Source organism: Lepisosteus oculatus, unplaced genomic scaffold, assembly GCF_040954835.1.
Source record: "Lepisosteus oculatus isolate fLepOcu1 unplaced genomic scaffold, fLepOcu1.hap2 HAP2_SCAFFOLD_40, whole genome shotgun sequence".
Lineage (NCBI taxonomy): Eukaryota > Metazoa > Chordata > Actinopteri > Semionotiformes > Lepisosteidae > Lepisosteus > Lepisosteus oculatus.
In genome coordinates, this window is record NW_027167934.1 from 1,567,165 (window position 1) to 1,578,482 (window position 11,318).

The 11,318-nt window shown below is 41.7% G+C and overlaps 2 non-coding genes across 2 annotated transcripts; both read right to left on the minus strand.

The window, feature by feature from the left end:
• Positions 1–5,373: 5,373 nt before the first annotated feature.
• Positions 5,374–5,447, minus strand: trnai-aau (transfer RNA isoleucine (anticodon AAU)). Its single transcript has one exon. It is a non-coding gene; the product is annotated as a tRNA-Ile (tRNA).
• A 4,324-nt stretch (positions 5,448–9,771) lies between these two features.
• trnas-gcu (transfer RNA serine (anticodon GCU)) lies at positions 9,772–9,853 on the minus strand. Its single transcript has one exon. It is a non-coding gene; the product is annotated as a tRNA-Ser (tRNA).
• Between the last annotated feature and the right edge of the window lie 1,465 nt (positions 9,854–11,318).

Below are 11,318 nucleotides of genomic sequence, written 5' to 3' on the forward strand. Positions count from 1 at the left end.
CCAGAATGTTGACACAAGACCTATTAAGGGAGCTTAGTGCCACTGTAGCCAGTCTAACCACGGCACGATTCCCAACCCACTTGATTCCACTCTTCTCAGTAGAGGAGTATGTGACATTAACCCCATCGCTCATAGCTCACCCAGAAGGCAATCCAAGATTGAATTTGGTTCCAAATCTTGAGATGGGTATGGCTACCAAAGCTATCCATTGGCTGTGTCTAAACGATTCACCAATGAAGGGTGTAAAGCTACTATCGAGCAGAGGGAGGTTAATGAACCCCATGAAGAGCAGGTAGGAAGTAAATGGCTGGTCAGCACACCACATTTAACTGACACTATGACTTGTGACAGGCATGATACAGCTACCACAATGCAGCTACCTAATCAAACAGTTTTCCTGCAAGTTCCCGAGGAGGCCATAGTACAGCATGGTAACTTAACACTGTACGGTCTGGAACCAGACAACATAAGACCAAACTTGAGGTCATGGATGCCTTCAGGTGCCACACTATTGAATTGGATAGAAATCCAAGAAACAGTAAGCCCTGAAGAGGTACAGGTAGTTAGTTTGCTTTAATGGAACAAACCTCCAAACCACCCTAGCAGATACCCAACACAGGTGTTGTGGTTTATCGCGGGGCTGGGAACAGGAACTGGTTATATTTTAACACTGCTGCTGGGAAGCTGGATCATGACTGACAGTGTACTCTGAATGCTGTACTCTTGCATCAAAATGTAATCTGGGTAGCATGAATGAGTCAAAGGTAGCATGTCAAAAGAAAGGAAGTGATTTCTCCCCAAATATCTACTACAGAGGTATCAGATATTGACAGTGAACTTCCTGATGTGTAATTCCTAGACCTAGATAATGTCTCCTACCGTGTTTATACATACTCCAGATGTTATTCATCCTGTTTGTATCCAACACTGGTTCCGGTATGAATTCTCGAGGAGTAATGTGGACATTTAAGATTAATGTTCTAATGGCAAGGGACATCACTTAACTCTGTTTTGTTTTGAAGGCAACAACGCCTCAGGACCTCGTGACCTTCAAAAAGGGGGGATATGTAGCGGCGAGGCTTATTAATAAGGCAGAATTAAGTGTTCTGAGCCTTCCCAAATGAGGCCCCATTTCTCTGTTCATCTCTGTGGTGCAGCCACAGAGAAACTGTTCTGCAGGGTGATTTAAGGTCCTAGGACAGCTCCCAAAGGGGGATGCACTTAGCTAAGCCTGGCTATCATGATCAATGGTCATCCATTGGCGCCTATCTGTCTAGGGAGTGCCAGTTGGACATCTGGACTGCATTACTAAGTGTCAGGACTAAGTGACTCATATCTCACCTTGATCAATCAATCAGGGACTGGTAGGGCCGAGTAACCCACGTGGGACTCTGATGCCTATGGAACTTTCAGCCAATCAATGAGCTGAAGTTCCTCCAGGTAAAAACAGGCAACACAGAGAGCCTGTGAGATTCAGTAAGATTCAGAAGGGAGGATTCAGAGGATTCTGTGGACAATTCTAAAGGGAATTCAAAGGAGAATTCCAGAGCAGGACGGCCCAGGAGCAGAAGGCTCCCAAGGGCAGGACATTCTCGCAGCACGCCTCCTGACCATCCTGAGACTCAGCCCGGACAACCACGGAACGGCCAGTGTGTCCGAGTGCCAGAACTTTCCTTTGTTCTAAGAGTCTAGAGCGGAGGTTGCCAGAGAATAACCAGAGGATCCACCCGAGGTTAGCACCAGCAGCAGGCCTGCCTTGTGAACAGGTCGGAACTGTGGACAGCTGAATCACTATTCAGAACTAGCTCTTCATCAGAAACGAACCGGTCCTCTTCCTGACTTGCTGGGACCCACAGTCATCTTTTCTCCTGTGCACAAACTTTGCTAGTTAAAGCCCACAGTGAGCATCAGCAGCGCACCGTCGCAAGCCGCACAGCACAGCCTGGCACGGAGCCAGAGAGCGCGGATTGGACAGCAACAGCCTGCAACTGTTTCTTTGTGCCCGCAGGAAGATCTGAATCCCCAAAGATTGGATGAGTATTCAACTTCACTGCATTACAGCTCGAGAATTCAATTGTTATCCCAACCAGTTGATATCAATTTAATTCCTAAGAGTTATGTACTTGTTTGAGTATCTAATGTAGAAGTTATAACCAAGTTCATTAACGAAACGGTCTTAATGAATGATATACTGAACGTATGTCCTCTTGATATGTGTAACACTTCGTAACTGACTGAATATATATCTTTTGTATTCTGATAACCCTCTCGATAAGATCTGTTAGGTTTACATGCATATTTTATGTATTAATAAATGTATCCTCGTGTATTAGTACCTGTGTGTGCGCGTTGTTTGAGTTATGTCACATGGTTGGATTCTAAAGCCATCAAAAGAATCAACTTTGTGATTTACTGCTACAATTAATAATTGTCTCAGTAAATGCCCAAACCCTACAGAACTGGTGCCTTCAGAGAGCCACTACATTTAATTTTGCTATGGCAACATTACATATTTGGCGTCCCTGAGCCGGTTTTCTTACATGTGAAAATAACATTTTAGCATCATATTATTACATACAGGTCTCTAGCTTCAACACAGTGATATATATATATACTCAGTGATTTATTGGTACATGCCCAGGTCAATAATCAGAATGAGGATTTATTTCCAGACGGGCTACAGGTAGTGTTGTGAAATACTTCAACACACTGGATCGCAGATTTAGACCCCCTGCACTCTTACTCCTTAAAAACCAAAGAAATGAAGATATGTAGCAATCACATTGCAACAGGGCTGACAGTGACTTAATGCTTATACTAGTGGACTTCTGGTACCTTTAGGGTACGGTGTTCCCTGAAGGGCTCTCAAACCCCGCATTTCAGATGCCTAGCTGTATCGCTGATGTGTTGCACCTCAGAATCACTTTTAAACCTTACCTCTGGTATCTTTAATCCCTATTGCTCAACGCATGGTGAAAGTATTGCATAAATGTGTCTGAAAATGAGCAATGGGCACCTGAGAGACTCATTTGCCTGTTTCACAAATGATCATATTTGACTAGAGATTCTGTTTGGGATTCAGTTGTGCATTCTGACAGCAATCGCTTTCAAAAAACGATACATTCTGGATGAGGTCAAGGTGCAGGAACACTGTATTTAGGATGTGTTTGCACTTATTCTGTGTCTCTAGCTTCAACACAGCGATATATGTATATGCTCAGTGATTTTTTGGTACATGCCCAGGGCAATAATCATTATGAGGATTTATTTCCAGATGTGCTAGGGGTAGTGTTGTGAAATACTTCAACACACTGGATCGCAGGTTTAAACCGCCTGCACTCTTACTCCTTAAAAACCAACAAATGCAGATATGTAGCAATCATATTGTAGCAGACACTCATTTGCCTGTTTCACAAATGATCATAATTTACTAGAGATTCTGTTTGGGATCCGGATGTGCATTCTGACAGCAATCTCCTTATCGCGGCTTTGCCCTTCTTGCCTCTTTGGACAATATCTCCATCTTGTGGTCGTTGTTGGTAATGTCTAGACAACATCTCCATCTTGTGGTCGTTGTTGGTAATGTCTTCTTATGCCCTTTTTTATTTTAATTCTCTATTAGTTGATTCTAGAATCTCTACAATGGAGATGAAAACATCAGTTTTATAGCAGACAATATGACATTATTTATAGTCCAATTAGAAACTTATTACCCTGTTTTTAACATAATAACAAATTAAAATTGATTAAAACTAAGTTTGGAACACCAGGGAACATAACAAATGATTTTTAGGAAAACCATGAGGTTCTCTGTGTCCGATGCCTGCAAGGGGAGAAAGCTAGAATCCTTTGATTTTTTCAAAATTTGAAAATAAACATCATATAACAACAGCTTTCATTCCTAGGAGTGAAAAATAACCATTTTTGAAGACATAGTAGTTTCTAAAACACTACAATAAAGTTAAAAACATCAGTTTTATATTACATTATTTTTAGTGAAATTAGTCATTTTTTGCACTATTTTTAATAAAATATCTAATTAAAAGTGATTAAAATTAAGTTTGGAACAACAAGGAACACAAAAAAAAAAAGATTTTCAGGAAAACCATGAGGTCCTCTGTGCCCGATGCCTGCAAGGGGAGAAAGCTAGAATCCTAAAAAAAAGTTATCAATTCTAGAGCCTAAGAGGAAAACAAGACAAATGTATATCTCCAAATAATTTTATGTGCTTCAGAAGAGCCCAGGAAAGTTTTTTGCATACATGAAACCACGCCCGTTTGCACATAAGCAGACATGGTTGCACACACGACTGCATGAAAGCACACGTGCAAGCGAAGTCATCCTGTTGAGCATTTGAAAAGCCGCACCACGCCGCACTTGAAATAGCTCTTACATTAGTGATAGATGCAGGAATCGCCTTTTTATTTACGCTCTTACCAACGCGATGGAAAGCAAAACAAAGCAAAGCAGAGCAAAACAAAACGAACAAACGAAAACCCTCACGTCCCGCACTTGCATATAACGCCGTTACGTGCCCAAGAGGTATTGTACGTCATCCTAGCACTGCACCCCGGGGCGTAAGGTATATGGGAACGAGCACACGCCACGAATCGTCTCGAATCACTCCCTACAGCTGTAAGGCGCCTTGAAGCCTGCACCCCCAACATTCTTCTTTGCGCATCTGTGAAAGGTAAACTCTTGAGCAAACTCTGAACCAGCTCTAAGGAAACTAATCTGATTAGACGTTACTTTGACTCATCTTTTTACTCTCAGTGCTGGATTGCTCAAACTCCAGCTAGGGTTAGGTTTAACATTCCCACACTACTTAGACACTTTGTTTACGCTCAGTGCTGGATTTTGGGAACTTCAGGAGGAGTGGGAATTTTCTCCTATCTGTCAATTCTGTTTTGTTTTGGAGACTCTTGGCTGCCTATATTGTACAGTGCAGCGTGAAGGAAACATTTTCCAAAACTGTGTCAGCTCAGAAGTTGTAAGAAAACCTCTCCAGCTGCTTTACCTCTCTTCATTTTTGTCATTTAATGTGACAATCGATGTATAACTGGAGCCTCACATATGCAAATGGTGAGGCTCCAGTTCGACACCACTTTACAGTATATGACAAAAGCATGGCAGACTGTGCCGGACCAGCTGGTAACTTCCGCTTATTTTGACCATATTAAACATTGGAAATCTTCCCACTTGCATTTGTGACACTTGATTTTGGCTCCACCTAAGACACTCTTAAATCTTCAAACACTTTTCTCTTCTCCCGCAACACTCTTGTCTGTCGGCACTATGTGGCAGTGTTGCATGACAACCCCTCTCACCACGGAAAGGAACCTAACAGCTTTGGTAAGAGAGGAGAAAAGGACATGGCCCATACGGGGCTCGAACCCGCGACCTTGGCGTTATTAGCACCACGCTCTAACCAACTGAGCTAACCGGCCTCATGAGAGTGCCCCTCTCTGTGCTGCAAAAAATCGAACTCAGGGAATTTCTTTTGTCCTCCTTTGAATAGAAAGCCGTGTAATTCAGTGTACGGGCTTTCTCATGCAGTTTCATGATTTCACAGCATTATTCAGCTGATTTTAAATGTACCTAAAGGAGAAACATTATTGAAGACCATCAATTACCAAGAGCTTTTGTCAAAGGTTTTGGTGGTCATTTCTAATGACCACAGAGCACTATGACCTCGGTTTTACATCTCATCCAAAAGACAGCGCCCCTTTACAACACAGCTTCTCCGTCACTATATTGGGAGATTGGGACCCGCACAGACCTCAGGGTGAGCGCCTCCCCGCTGGCCCCATTAACACCGCTTCCAGCTGGAAGCTTTGTTTTTCCCTGTAGCTCACCCTCATCCAGGTACTGACCTGGCTCACACCTGCTTAGCTTCAGTGGGTTTTCAGTTGCGAGTTGCAAAAGTTGGGATGCAAGTGATGGAGCTCTTCGCTGCAAAAGCCACTGCATTGGCCAGGAATCGAAACCAAGCCTCCTGCGTGGCAGGCGAGAGTTCTAACAATGAACCACCAATGCTCAATGCCTGTACCTTCAAAAAAGACGCTTTTTTGGTGCTGTGTGAAAAAAGCGTCGACATCTACTTCCAGCTGCAAAATGCCATCCGCGGACGCTGTGAATTTATTTATTTAGACACTGCTCAGAATCCCCTGTAAGATTCTCCTTCAATTCCATTTTGCAGTGCTTTAGCTCTTTCAAAAGGCTTCGCTTTGCTTACCAAAGGCTTGTGACAGCATTTGAAAACACTTGCCACTGCGTTGGCCGGGAATCGAACCCGGGTCACCTGCTTGGAAGGTAGCTATGCTCACCACTATACCACCAACACATGCCCGGGGGAGCCCTCCAGGACACCACCAGAGAATGCTCACGATTTCAGAAGCTGTCTCCGGGACGTGCTGATTCCACACATCCTGAATAAATCATGTTATTGTTAGTTGCTGTAGCTAGACGTTCAAATGAGTTTCATGGCCAGATGGACTGTTTCCTCAAGTGGTATAGTATTGCAGTAAGACAGCACGATGCCTGCAAGACTATGTCACGCTAAACGCCACAGATTGTGTTTGTCCGTTCGTGTCAGTCGTCCTGCAGCCACGGGAAGTGGGACACAAACATGCTGCAATGCTTTCAAGACATTAGGATTTGTTTGTGCAACATCCGAGAAGAGTACTTGTGGCTTGAATGTGACTGAGCAAGGTGTTTAAAGACAGAGACTGAAAACTGTTAAAGGATGAGTCAAAGTAACGTCTAATCGGATTAGTTTCCTTAGAGCTGGTTCAGAGTTTGCTCAAGAGTTTACCTTTCACAGATGCGCAAAGAAGAATGTTGGGGGTGCACGCTTCAAGGCACCTTACAGTTGTAGGGAGTGATTTGAGACGATTCGTGGCGTGTGCTCATTCCCATATACCGTACGCCCCGGGGTGCAGTGCTAGGATGACGTACAATACCGCTTGGGCACGTAACGGCGTTATATGCAAGTGCGGGACGTGAGGGTTTTGCGTTTGTTCATTTTGTTTTGCTCTGCTTTGCTTTGTTTTGCTTTCCATCGCGTTGGTAAGAGCGTAAATAAAAAGGCGATTCCTGCGTCGACCTCTAATGTAAGAGCTATTTCAAGTGCGCCGTGGTGCGGCTTTTCAAATGCTTAACAGGATGATTTTGCATGCACGCGTGCTTTCATGCAGTCGTGTGTGCAACCATGTCTGCTTACGTGCAAACGGGCGTGGTTTCATGTATGCAAAAAACTTTCCTGGGCTCTTCTGAAGCACATAAAATTATTTGGAGATATACATTTGTCTTATTTTCCCCTTAGGCTCTAGAATTGATAACTTTTTTTTCATTTTTGGCATTTTTCATCATTTTCCAGAAAGTGGTTTCAAGCCCGATATCATGCGAAGAAACTTCAGGATTCGTGGATCAGTCAATGGATTTTCTTCAAAGTTGGATTTTTGCACTCTGTGGACCAAGAGATGTTGTTCTACAATGTTTTTTTTTTTTCAAATTTAAAAATATCATTTTTTCATGGAGCTTTGAATGGAATGGATTCACCCTCCTTTAGCCAGGACAGAGCTCCAGGAGCCTGGGTAGGATTCTAGCTTTCTCCCCTTGCAGGCACCTGGCACAGAAGACAATATTTTTTTCCTTAAAATCTTTTTTTTTGTGTTCCTTGTTGTTCCAAACTTAATTTTAATCACATTTAATTAGAGATTTTATTAAAAATAGTGCAATAAATGACTTATTTCACAAAAATTAATGTAATATAAAACGGATGTTTTCAACTTTATTGTAGTGTTTTAGAAACTAATATGTCTTCAAAAATGGTTGTTTTTCACTCCTATGAATGAAAACTGTTGTTATATGATGTTTTTTTTTTCAAAATTTAAATGATCATTTTTTCATGGAGCTTTGAAGGGGATGGATTCACCCTCCTTTAGCCAGGACAGAGCTCCAGGAGCCTGGGTAGGATTCTAGCTTTCTCCCCTTGCAGGCACCTGGCACAGAAGACATCATTTTTTTCCTTAAAATCTTTTTTTTTTGTGTTCCTTGTTGCTCCAAACTTAATTCTATTCACTTTTAATTAGAGATTATATTAAAAATAGTGCAATAAATGACTAATTTCACTAAAAATGCTAAAAGTAATATAAAACGGATGTTTTTAACTTTATTGTAGTGTTTTAGAAACTAATATGTCTTCAAAAATGGTTATTTTTCACTCCTAGGAATGAAAGCTGTTGTTATATGATGTTTATTTTCAAATTTTGAAAAAGCAAAGGATTCTAGCTTTCTCCCCTTGCAGGCATCGGACACAGAGAACCTCATGGTTTTCCTAAAAATCATTTTTTATGTTCTCTGGTGTTCCAAACTTAGTTTTAATCAATTTTAATTTGTTATGTTACGAACAGGGTAATAAAGTCTTAATTGGACTATAACTAATGTCATATTGTCTGCTACAAAACTGATATTTTCAGCTCTATTGTAGAGATTCTAGAATCAACTAATAAAGAATTGAAATAAAAAAAGGGCATAAGAAGACATTACCAACAACGACCACATGATGGAGATATTGTCTAGACATTACCAACAACGACCACAAGATGGAGATATTGTCTAGACATTACCAGCAACGACCACAAGATGGAGATATTTTCCAAAGAGGCAAGAGGGGCAAAGCTGCGATAAGGTAAAATCATTTTTTGAAAGAGATTGTTGTCAGAATGCACATCCGTATCCCAAACAGAATCTCTAGTAAAATACGATCATTTGTGAAACAGGCAAATGAGTGTCCGCTACAATATAAAGCGCTTTGAGTGGAGTGTCCAGAAAAGCGCTATATAAGTGTAAGCAATTATTATTATTATTATTAATATGATTGCTACATATCTGCATTTGTTGGTATTTAAGGAGTAAGAGTGCAGGTTTAAACCTGCGATCCAGTGTGTTGAAGAATTTCACAACACTACCTCTAGCACATATGGAAATAAATCCTCATAATGATTATTGCCCTGGGCATGTACCAAAAAATCAGTGAGCATATATATATATATCACTGGGTTGAAGCTAGAAACACAGAATAACTGCAAACACATCCTAAATACAGTGTTCCAGCACCTTTGACCTCATCCAGAACGTATCATTTCTTGAAAGGGATTGCTGTCCGAATGCACATCTGAATCCCAAACAGAATCTCTAGTAAAATACGATCATTTGTGAAACAGGCAAATGACTGTCTCAGGGGCCCATTTCTCATTGTCAGACACATGTATGCAATGCTTTCACTGTGCATTGAGCAATAGGGATCAAAAACACCGCAGGTAGAGTTAGAAGTCATGTTCTATGATCATTTCTTTCAGCATTAGGGACTAAATATACTAAATGTATGATGCTAAAATGTTATTTTTACATATATTAATGTAATAAATGATTGCTTATGCTTTATAAACAAATCTAATTATAATAAAAGCTTAAGTTTTGTATTTATCTTGTACCATAGAACATGATTTTCTTTGTATTTCAAGCCCACAAAGTGTCCAAATGATGCACCTTTGACCTCATCCAGAACGTATCATTTCTTGAAAGGGATTGCTGTCCGAATGCACATCTGAATCCCAAACAGAATCTCTAGTAAAATACGATCATTTGTGAAACAGGCAAATGACTGTCTCAGGGGCCCATTTCTCATTGTCAGACACATGTATGCAATGCTTTCACTGTGCATTGAGCAATAGGGATAAAAAACAGAATGGAAACAGACATGGAAACCAACGAGGATGGGATTTGAACCCATGCGTGCAAAGCACAATGGATTAGCAATCCATCGCCTTAACCACTCGGCCACCTCGTTAACAAAACTGGGCTGTCCCAACTGGGTTGGCGCGCTCCAGATGATCTTTTTCTTTTTTTTCCCTCGTACTCGAGGGTCATTTTCCTGTTCCACATGCGATTTCAACATTTTCCTTGGGAGATGTGAAGCCAGCAACCCACTGCTGTGGTTCAGTGGCCAGCGTGGAGTTCAGTGGCCCTGTTGTACACAGAAAGCACATTGAGCTCCTTGGACATGAAAAGTTCCAGATAAAAGCCATTTGTCATCCTTTCTCTTGGTGTCGATGTTGCTATTGTATGTAAAGGTGGCAACTTGCTCAGCGAGCAGGCGGAGCACACACCGAATGCAGATGTGTCTGAGTGGTGTGTCCAAGTGGCTGCAAAAGGACAGCACTCCCGGGGCACTGTGGCTTAGTTGGTTAAAGCGGCTGTCTAGTAAACAGGAGCCCCTGGGTCTGAATCCCAGCAGTGCCTTTTTTTGTTCTGTCTTCTCGAACAGAACTGGTCATTATGGACAACCGCCTACGGCTAGACTTAATTAAATGCAAGTATTCATTTCCTGTCTTTAACACGACTTGTTTTTCTTAAAATGGATGCAACTTGCAAAACATGAAATACAAACCTTGCTAATCAGCGCTAGCAGCTGGCAAAAAAAAAGAAGTCAGCAATTTTTTTTTTCTTTAACCTTAACCCTGCTAATGGAGAAGAGTTAAACGACCGAGTCTATGCAGCTTAAACGGTGCGCAAGTCGGGTTCTTAGCTGAAAGGGTGGTAAATCACGCTCACCCCAGTCCTTAATCTTTTAAAGAGGATACAAAATTGAACCTAGTCGCCACATCACATACATCCTATTCAATGATAAAAAGGTAACATCTATCCTCGCTCCAGAGTAAATCTCACGTTGAGGGCATCTTTTTTTTCACTTTACCGTGAGTCGGGCTCGGCTGCACAGAGGAGAGAGCAGACCAATGAGGTCACAGGGACAGGGGAGTCACACGCTGGCGGTTTGAATACGCGGAAGATCACTGAGGGATCCACAGTATGTGGACCCTCCGTTCGCCATCAGTCCGCACTCCGGACTCTGAATCCTGCCATCCGAGTTAAGATCTCAGCGGAACCTGAGGTGCAGTTCCTTCTTAAAACGTAATCTGGTGAGCATTTCTAGAATCGCACTTGTATAGATGCAGCCTTTAATGTGTTGCTAGGTTAAAATTGATGACTTCTTGTATTTCAGTAGGCAACTGCCCTCTTGATTTTGGATTTAATCTCTTTATTACAGGGGCGCTTTTATGAAGACAGAGTCATGTTCAGGTACTTTGTTTGATGGAGGAAGCTTATTTCGGACTCTGTGATCTGCTCACCTGGAAAGGTCTGCTGTACTACTACAAGAGAGAAGTAGAGTCTGGAAGAAGGGACAATTTTATGATGCTTTGGAAGATAATGTTTTTTTTTTCTTATACTGAAAATGAAAAGTAGTTGTTTCTATA